This window comes from Phyllopteryx taeniolatus, chromosome 16 (genome assembly GCF_024500385.1).
Source record: "Phyllopteryx taeniolatus isolate TA_2022b chromosome 16, UOR_Ptae_1.2, whole genome shotgun sequence".
NCBI lineage: Eukaryota > Metazoa > Chordata > Actinopteri > Syngnathiformes > Syngnathidae > Phyllopteryx > Phyllopteryx taeniolatus.
This window is the reverse complement of record NC_084517.1, coordinates 1,091,328-1,100,453: the sequence shown is the minus strand read 5'-3', so window position 1 is coordinate 1,100,453 and position 9,126 is coordinate 1,091,328.

Below are 9,126 nucleotides of genomic sequence, written 5' to 3'. Positions count from 1 at the left end.
GAAAACCAACATTGAATGCCCATGACCTTCGATCCCTCAGGCGGCACTGCATCAAAAACCGACATCAATGTGTAAAGGATATCACCACATGAGCTCAGGAACACTTTAGAAAACCAATGTCAGTAAATACAGTTTGGCGCTACATCCGTAAGTGCAACTTGAAACGCTACTATGCAAAGCAAAAGCCATTTATCAACAACACCTAGAAACGCCGCCGGCTTCTCTGGGCCCGAGGTCATCTAAGATGGACTATTGCAAAGTGGAAAAGTGTTCTGTGATCAGACGAGTCCATATTTCAAATAGTTTGGGAAATTGTGGACGTCGTGTCCTCCGGGCCAAAGAGGAAAAGAACCATCCGGACTGTTATGGATGCAAAGTTCAAAAGCCAGCATCGGTGATGGTATGTGGCTGTGTTAGTGCCAATGGCATGAGTAACTTACACATCTGTGAAGGCACCATTAATGCTGAAAGATACATACAGGTTTTGGAGAAACATATGCTGCCATCCAAGCAACGTCTTTTTCACGGACGCCCCTGCTTATTTCAGCAGGACAATACCAAACCACATTCTGCACGTGTTACAACAGCGTGGCTTCATAGTAAAAGAGTGCGGGTACTAGACTGGCCTGCAGTCCAGACCTGCCTCCCATTGAAAATCTGTGGCGGATTATGAAGCGTAAAATACGACAACGGAGACCCCGGACTGTTGAACAGCTGAAGCTGTAAATCAAGCAAGAATGGGAAAGAATTCCACCTACAAATCTTCAACAATTAGTGTCCTCAGTTCCCAAACTTTATTGAATGTTGTTAAAAGAAAAGTTGACGTAGCACAGTGGTAAACATGACCCTATCCCAGCTTTTTTGGAACGTGCTGCAGCCATAACATTTTTAAAAGTTAATGATTATTTGCTAAAAACAATAAAGTTTATCAGTTTGAACATTAAATATCTTGTCTTTGTAGTGTATTCCATTAAATATAGGTTGAAAATGATTTGCAAATCATTGTATTCTGTTTTTATTTGTTTAACACAACGTCCCAACTTAATTGGAATTGGTGTTGTGTATATATATATATATATATATATACACATACATTGTTACGTATAGGTATATATATATGTATATCTACACATATACATTGTTACGTATATATATACGTATATACGTATATACGTATATACGTATATATACGTATATATATATATATATATATATATATATATATATGCATCCATTTTCTTCAGCGTATCTGAGGTCGGGTCCGAGGCAATCCCGAGGCGTTCCCAGGCAAGACGTAGTCTCTCCAGTGTGTCCTGGGATGTCCCCGGGGTCTTTTCCCGATGGGATGTGCCCGGGACACCTCACCAGGGAGGCGTCCAGGAGGCATCCTAAACAGATGCCCGAGCTACCTCATCTGGATCCTCTCAATTGAATAAAGGTGCAACGGCTCTACTCTGAGCCCCACAAGGATGACCGAGCTTCTTACCCTATCTGTAAGGGAGGACCCATACACCCTGCGGAGGAAACTCATTTCGGCCGCTTGTATCCGGGATCTTGTTATTTTGGTCACGGCCCACAGCTCGTGTCCATAGGTGAGTGCCTTTCTTCTTAACTCCTTCCTCACCACAACGGACAGATACAAAGTCCGCATCACTGCAGATGTTGCACCCATGCGCCTGTTGAACTCCCGTTCCATTCTTTCCTCACTCGTGAACAAGACCGCAAAATAATTGAACTCCTACACTTGGGGCAGGAGCTCATCCCCGACTTGGAGAAGGCACTCCACCCTTTTCCGACTGAGGACCATGGTCTCAGATTTGGAGGTGCTGATTCTCATCCCAGCCACTTCACATTCAGCTGCGAACCGCTCCAGTGAGAGTCGGAGATCACTGCTTAATGACAGAGCCAACAGAACCACATCATCTGCAAAAAGCAGAGATGCAATACTGAGGCCACCAAACAGGACACCCTCTATGCCTCGGCTGTGGCTAGAATTTCTATCCATAAAAGTTATGAACAGAATCAGTGACAAAAGGCAGCCTTGGTGGAGTCCAAACCTCAACGGAAACGAGTCCGATGGCAATGTGGACCAAACTCTGACATAGGTCGTACAGGGACCGAACAGCCAGTATCAGGGGGTTCGGCACCCTTTACTCACCAAGCATCCCCCACAGGACTCCCCGAGGGACACGGTCGAACGCCTTCTTCAAGTCCACAAAACACATGTAGACTGGTTGGGCAAACTCCCATGCACCTTCGAGGATCCTGCCGAGGGTGTAGAGCTGGTCCACTGTTCCACGGCCAGGACAAAAACCACACTGCTCCTACTGAATCTGAGATTCAATTTCTAGCGGGTGAAAAGATGCCTGAGGAATGGAGGAAAAGTGTGTGTGCTGGTGCCCATTTTTAAGAACAAGGGTGATGTGCAGAGCTATGGGAACTACAGAGGAATAAAGTTGATGAGCCACACAATGAAGTTATGGGAAAGAGTAGTGGAGGCTAAATTCAGGACAGATGTGAGTATTTCTGAGCAACAGTATGAGAAAGAAAGAGCACCACATATTAATTGTTTGCCTTGAGGGTGTTGATGGAGAAGTACAGAGAAGGTCAGAAGGAGCTGCATTGTGTCTTTGTAGATCTAGAGAAAGCCTATGACAGAGTACCCAGAGTGGAACTGCTGTACTGTGAAAGTCTGGAGTTGGAAAAGCAGAGAAGTATTTTAGAATAGTACAGGACGTATGAGGGCAGCAGAACAGGTGCTGTAGGTGTGACAGACTGCATCAGTGATCAGCACTGATCCCCTTCCTGTTTGCAGTGGTGATGGATAGGCTGACAGATGAAGTTAGACGAGTCCTTGTGGACCATGTTGTTCACAGATGACATTGTGATCTGCAGTGAAAGCAGGGAGCAGTTGGAGGAACAGTTAGAAAGGTGGAGGCATGCACTGGAAAGCAGAGGAATGAAGATTAGCCGAAGTAAAACAGAATATATGTACATGAATGAGAGTTGTGGTGGGGGAAGAGTGAGGCTACAGGGAGAAGACATAGCGAGGGTGGAGGACTTTAAATACTTGGGGTCAACAGTCCAGAGCAATGGTGAGTGTGGTAAGGAAGTGAAGAAACGAGTCCAAGCAGGTTGGAACGGGTGGAGGAAGGTGTCAGGTGTGTTATGTGACAGAAGAGTCTCTGCAAGGATGAAGAGCAAAGTTCATAAGACAGTGGTGAGGCCAGCCATGATGTACGGATTAGAGACAGTGGCACTGAAGAGACAACAGGAAGCAGAGCTCTAGGTGGTAGAAATAAAGATGTTGAGGTTCTCTCTAGGAGTGACCAGGTTGGATAAAATTAGAAATGAGCTCATCAGAGGGACAGCCAAGGTTAGATGTGTTGGAGACAAAGTTAGAGAGAGAGCAGACTTTAATGGTTTGGACATGTCCAGAGGAGAGAGAGAGTGAGTATATTGGTAGAAGGATTATGAAGATGGAGCTGCCAGGCAAGAGAGCTAAAAGAAGACCAAAGAGAAGGTTTATAGACGTAGTGAGGGAAGACATGATGGCAGTTGGTGTGCGATAGGAGGATGCAGGAGATAGGCTTACATGGAAAAGGATGACACGCTGTGGCGAACCCAAATGTGACAAGCTGAAAGGAAAAGAAGAATCCTGGTATCAGAATCAGAATCTGTATTAGTTCTAGACTAATATTAATATTAATCATTTGAACTGCTCTAAGTACTAGAGGACTCTGCATCTTTTGCACAATTGTCAAAAAAAAAAAAAAAAAAAATTTACCGGCTTTACCAGCAACCCTTTATTGCTCAGTGACTTTTTTTTTTTTTGTCAATGTCTTTATGTCTCAAAAGTGTTCTCTGTAAATTGACTGTCTGTTGTCGTACTAGAGCGGCTCCAACTACTGGAGACAAATTCCTTGTGTGTTTTTTTGGACATACTTGGCAAATAAAGATGATTCTGATACTGATTCTGATTCTTAATAGTTTGTTTCCACCCAATCCAATATATAAGCTAGTTGCTGCTGGAAACGATTCGACAGATACATACTGTATATACAGTGGAAGCTCAATTAAACGGAAACCGATATAACGGATATCGGATAAAATGGACCTTCAGGACTGAACAATGCGTCCAAAAATCGTTTACATTTCTCACTTAAACTGCCATTGACAAAGTCTGTTAGTTCCAAATGGACCGTTGTTTTTTACTGACACTGTGTCGCAATGCAGACAGAAAATGGGACTGACGTACTGTATTTCCAGGTCACAGATATACAATATGACTAGATCCAATTCCAAAAGTAGTACCTACCATGCCTACGTGGCGGCCATGTTGAATGTAGGGCATTGACGTTGCGTCCATCTATGGCTGTTCTGCTGCCCTCATACTCTACATGTCCGTGTACTATTATAACATACTTCTCTGCCACTCCTGACGTCCGCATGCAGTACCACAGTTCCTCTCTAGGTACTCTGTCATAGGCTTTCTCTAGATCTGCAAGACACAATGTAGCTCCTTCTGACCTTCTTTGTACTTCTCCATCATTGTACTTCTCCTCTCCTCCAAGTTTCTCCAGCTCATCGTCACACCTGCCATCTGCCAGTGGATTTACAGCTTCCTGACGGGCAGGACACAGCAGGTGAGGCTGGGGTACACCACCTCATCTACACGGGCCACCAGCACCGGGGCGCCCCAAGGATGTTTCCTCTCTCCGCTGCTTTTCTCTCTCTACATGAACAACTGCCCCTCAACGCACCCAGCTGCCAAATTTTGCAGATGACACGACAGTCATTGGCCTCATCAAACACTGTGGGGAAAAAAAACAAAAAAACCTTGACAATTCAGTTCACATCCAACTGTCCAGGTTTGGTCAAGTTTTCTTGGGGGGGTTTCAGTACAGAAATTGTCGACGGACTACTATCACATGGCTGAGGTTCAGTAGAAGGTGCGTTCGGTCGAGTTCAAACTGGTTCAGACCATGTGTGCATGCATGCGCACTTCAGTAATGTTATGGAGGCATCCTTTGCCACAGCTGCCCCTCACGCTGTCCATCTGTGTCAACTGTTGAGACTAAGTTCCTGGGAATTACAGTCTCTCAGGACCTGAAGTGGGAGACCAACATCAACTCCATCTGAAAAAAGGCCCAGCAGAGCATGTACTTCCTGCGGCTTCTGAGGAAGCACGGACTCTCACAGGAGCTGTTGAGGCAGTTCTACAAATCAGTCATCGAACCAGTCCTGTGTTCATCCATCACAGTCTGGTTTGTTGCTGCCACAAAAAAGGACAAACTCCAACTGCAACGGACAATTAAAACTGCTTAAATTATTATCGGTACCACCCTACCAACCCTTGAGGACTTGCACGCTGCCAGAACTAAGACAAGAGCATGCAAAATCGTTTTGGACCCTCCACATCCTGGTCACCACCTCTTCCAGCTCCTTCCCTCAGGTCGGCGCTGTTGAACTATGCAAATTAAAACTAGCAGCTTCTTCCCTCTTGTCATTAACTTCTTAAACAGTTAACTTACAATTCCATTGTAACATGCTGCACATACAAACAAACAACCATTCGCACTAACATTCACACCAACGGGCAATTTAGAGTCGTCAATTAACCTACCATGCATGTTTTTTTTGGGATGTGGGAGGAAACCGGAGTGCCCGGAGAAAACCCACGCAGGCACGGGGAGAACATGCAAACGCCACACAGGCGGGGCGGGGGATTGAGCCCTGGTCCTAAGAACTGTGAGGCAGACTCTCTAACCAGTCGCCCACCGTGCCGCCCCATTTTAAATGTTATTGTTAATAATTATTGCACTGATAATTAATCGATAAACCGATAAAGAGAAATAACTAGGGGTGGGACTTCAACCCATTGATCACAATTAATAATAATAAAAAAGGTTTGTTAAAAAAAATACAATTTTAATTGCATTTTGTGTTCCAAACAACATTGAACCTTTGTCAGTGCACAATTTCCCGGTACACCGATTACACTGATAAACATGTCAGAGCTTGGCTACAAAAATGGAATGCAATAAAATCTTGCATTTGGATACCACCGCATCCTGTTTTTTACGATCACTGGGCTTCATCTTGTCTTGTCGACCAGATACACTCGTTACCATGGCGACGACAACAATAATGGATCACGCTGTATGTTTGTAAGAACAAAATGGGGGGAAACGTGTGTTGGTAGTCACTGGTGCTCGGGAGAAGAAGTTCGTTTAAGGCTTGCTTGAGGTATGTTCACATACTTTTAATACTCGCAAGCTGGCAACAAAACGTTATGGAGCCTAGCAAGCTAAGTGCTTGCACTAACGGTTGTAAACGAACATGCAGGCGTTCTGTTGAATCATGCTCTAAAGTTTTGGTGCATGTGCAGTAATTTAATTACAATAATGTAATTTAATTACAGTAAGTTAGCACCCATTATTTATGTCATGTTGTAATGTTGGTTTGACCTGAGTGATTAGAATACACGATCTGACTAGAGCAGAGATTTCCAACCTTTATGGAGCCAAGGAACATAATTTACAATTGAAAAATCTCACGGCACACCAACAACCAAAAATGTCACAAAAAGTGGATACATTAATTACTGTATGTACTTCCGCCATCTAATAGAAGATCATTCATTTGTTCTGTCACTATGCCTCACTGGCATAAATAGATGAAGAAAGATACATTATTCATTGTAAATATAATTTTTTGAGCAATTAAATACACAAGTATATACAGCAAATGAACAGGTCATTTAAATAGACACATTGCTCCATCTTGTGATCGGATCGTGATCGGTTATCGTTTTTTTAAACTTGTTGATCGGTGATCGGCCTCAAAAATCCTGATCGTTGTAAAGCCTAACTTCCATCTAAAGAAACCATGTGGGTTTTTAGGACAAATATTGTTCAACGATTCATTCATTCATTCATTTTCCATACCACTTATCCTCACTAGGGTCGCGGGCGAGTAGGAGCCTATCCCAGCTACCTCTTGGCGAGAGGCAATCGAAGTAAAATGTGGTTGCCAGCCAATCGCAGTGAAATGTGATTAATTGATATTAATTAATTACAAAGCCTTTAATTAATTTGATTATTTTTTGTGATTGAGTACCACCCCAAGAAATAGCATGAGTAAAACAGGGATTCTGTCCAGTGGACATTGCTACGGGACTGCTCTGCCAGAGTGTGCATCAGCAAGCTACACTGCTACAGAAGGCGCTGAGGTGGGGGAAAAAAGGGGAAAAAAAAAAAAAAAAATTATATTTATATAAAAAATAGATATGACCCTAAAAACGAAAAATCAAGGGGGAAAAATTATAAATCAAACAGCTATAGGCAACACACAAACGTTGTCGGGCTTGTCCAAGATGTCTTCTGCTGCCAAGCCTTGAAAGCTTCTGGGCATGGAGTCATCTGAGACACATAGATGGCATTAACACACAAGTGCAAATTCCCAAATACATGTACTGTATTTTCCAGACCACTCGTGAGCATAAATCACTCCAGTCAAAAAAACGCATAATGAAGAGGATTTAAAAAAAAAGTAATAATAATAATCACAAGTCACACCTGACTATAAGTTGCAGGATCAGTGAAAAAGTGTGACTTCTAGTCTGGAAAATACAGTTTATCGAGTATAGTACTGTATTTTCTGGATTATAAACTGCTCCGGAGTAAAAGAGTCAGGAAGAGGAAAAAAAACAGAAAAAACAGACATGCATCCAAACAACGTTCTCCCCCCCCCCCCCCCCCCCCAAAAAAAGAGCTGCCCATATTAACAGCACAGAGGAAACAAGCTAGCAGACTAACTCCAGTAGACTGTAGCAATCTTTTGTATGACAAAAAACGTTAGCTTTTCACAACAGCAAGTGATTTCAGTTAACCTAATTAGAAATATTTTTAATAGGAGAAAAAACGGCCATGTATTTAAATAAAGTGGCTTACCGTGTGAATCCATGAAAAGCTGTGGTCGACTTGGGTGCGCAGCTGGCAGTTTACCACCGGAAACATTTGAATTCTCCTTCTTGAGTTTGATTGCTGGTTGGCAAACTCGAGTTTGGCGCATTTCCGCCACTTACCGGAGGGGAAAGGGGCGGGGGGGGGGGGGCGTTATTGGAATGTTGTAGTGGGGCCTCAAACACGGAGGAGGCCTTGTACTTTTGTAAAGTTTTGAAGATTTTTTTCATATACGTCCCCTCCAAAATTATTGGAACAGCAATGTCAATTCCTTTTTTTTCTTGTATACTGAAGACATTTGGGTTTCAAATCAAAAGATGAATATGAGACAAAAGTTCAGAATTCCAACTTTCATTTCATGGTATTTACATCTAGATGTGTTAAAACAACTCAGGACAGAGAACCCACCCACTTTCCTAGTGAGCTAAAGTATTGAAACAGACATGATTAAATTAACTTAAAGTCAATAACATTTAATAGTTGGTGGCATAACCCTTACTTGCAATAACTGTATCAAGCCTGCGACCCATTGACTTCACCAAACGGTTCCATTCTTCATTTGAAATACTTTTGCAGGCCTTTACTGCAGCCTCTTTACATTCTTGTTTGTTTCTGGGGGTTTCTCCCTTCACTTTCCTCTTCAGGAGGTAAAATGCATGTTCTATTGGGTTAAGGTCTGGCAATTGACTTGGTCAGTCTAAGACCTTCCACTCCCCCCCCACTGATGAAGTCTTATGTTGTGTTAGCAGTGTGTTTTGGGTCATTGTCTTGTTGCATGACAAAGCTTCTCCTTATTAGTTTGGATGCATTTTTCTGGCAAATTGGCCACCCCCAACAGAATGCCGCCATGGGCGGCGGCCCGTATCATTCAAATCAGAAACTGCCCCTGCCCACCATCATGTAAAAAGGTCCAGACAGATGGAGGAGCATTGCTCCATCAGTAAGCAGCTAGCATACAGGATGGTGTTGTGTTAGCTGTGGCGGAGCGAATGAAGTGAGGGATTGGTGAATTACATCAATATAACATTTTTTAATTATTGTTTCACAGAGGTTACGTTCAACAGCACAGATGGAAGATTTTCCCCCTTAAAAAATAAATGTCAGCGGTGGTGGGCGGGGGTTACATCAATGCCCACCCCAACCCGTTTAGATGGATGCC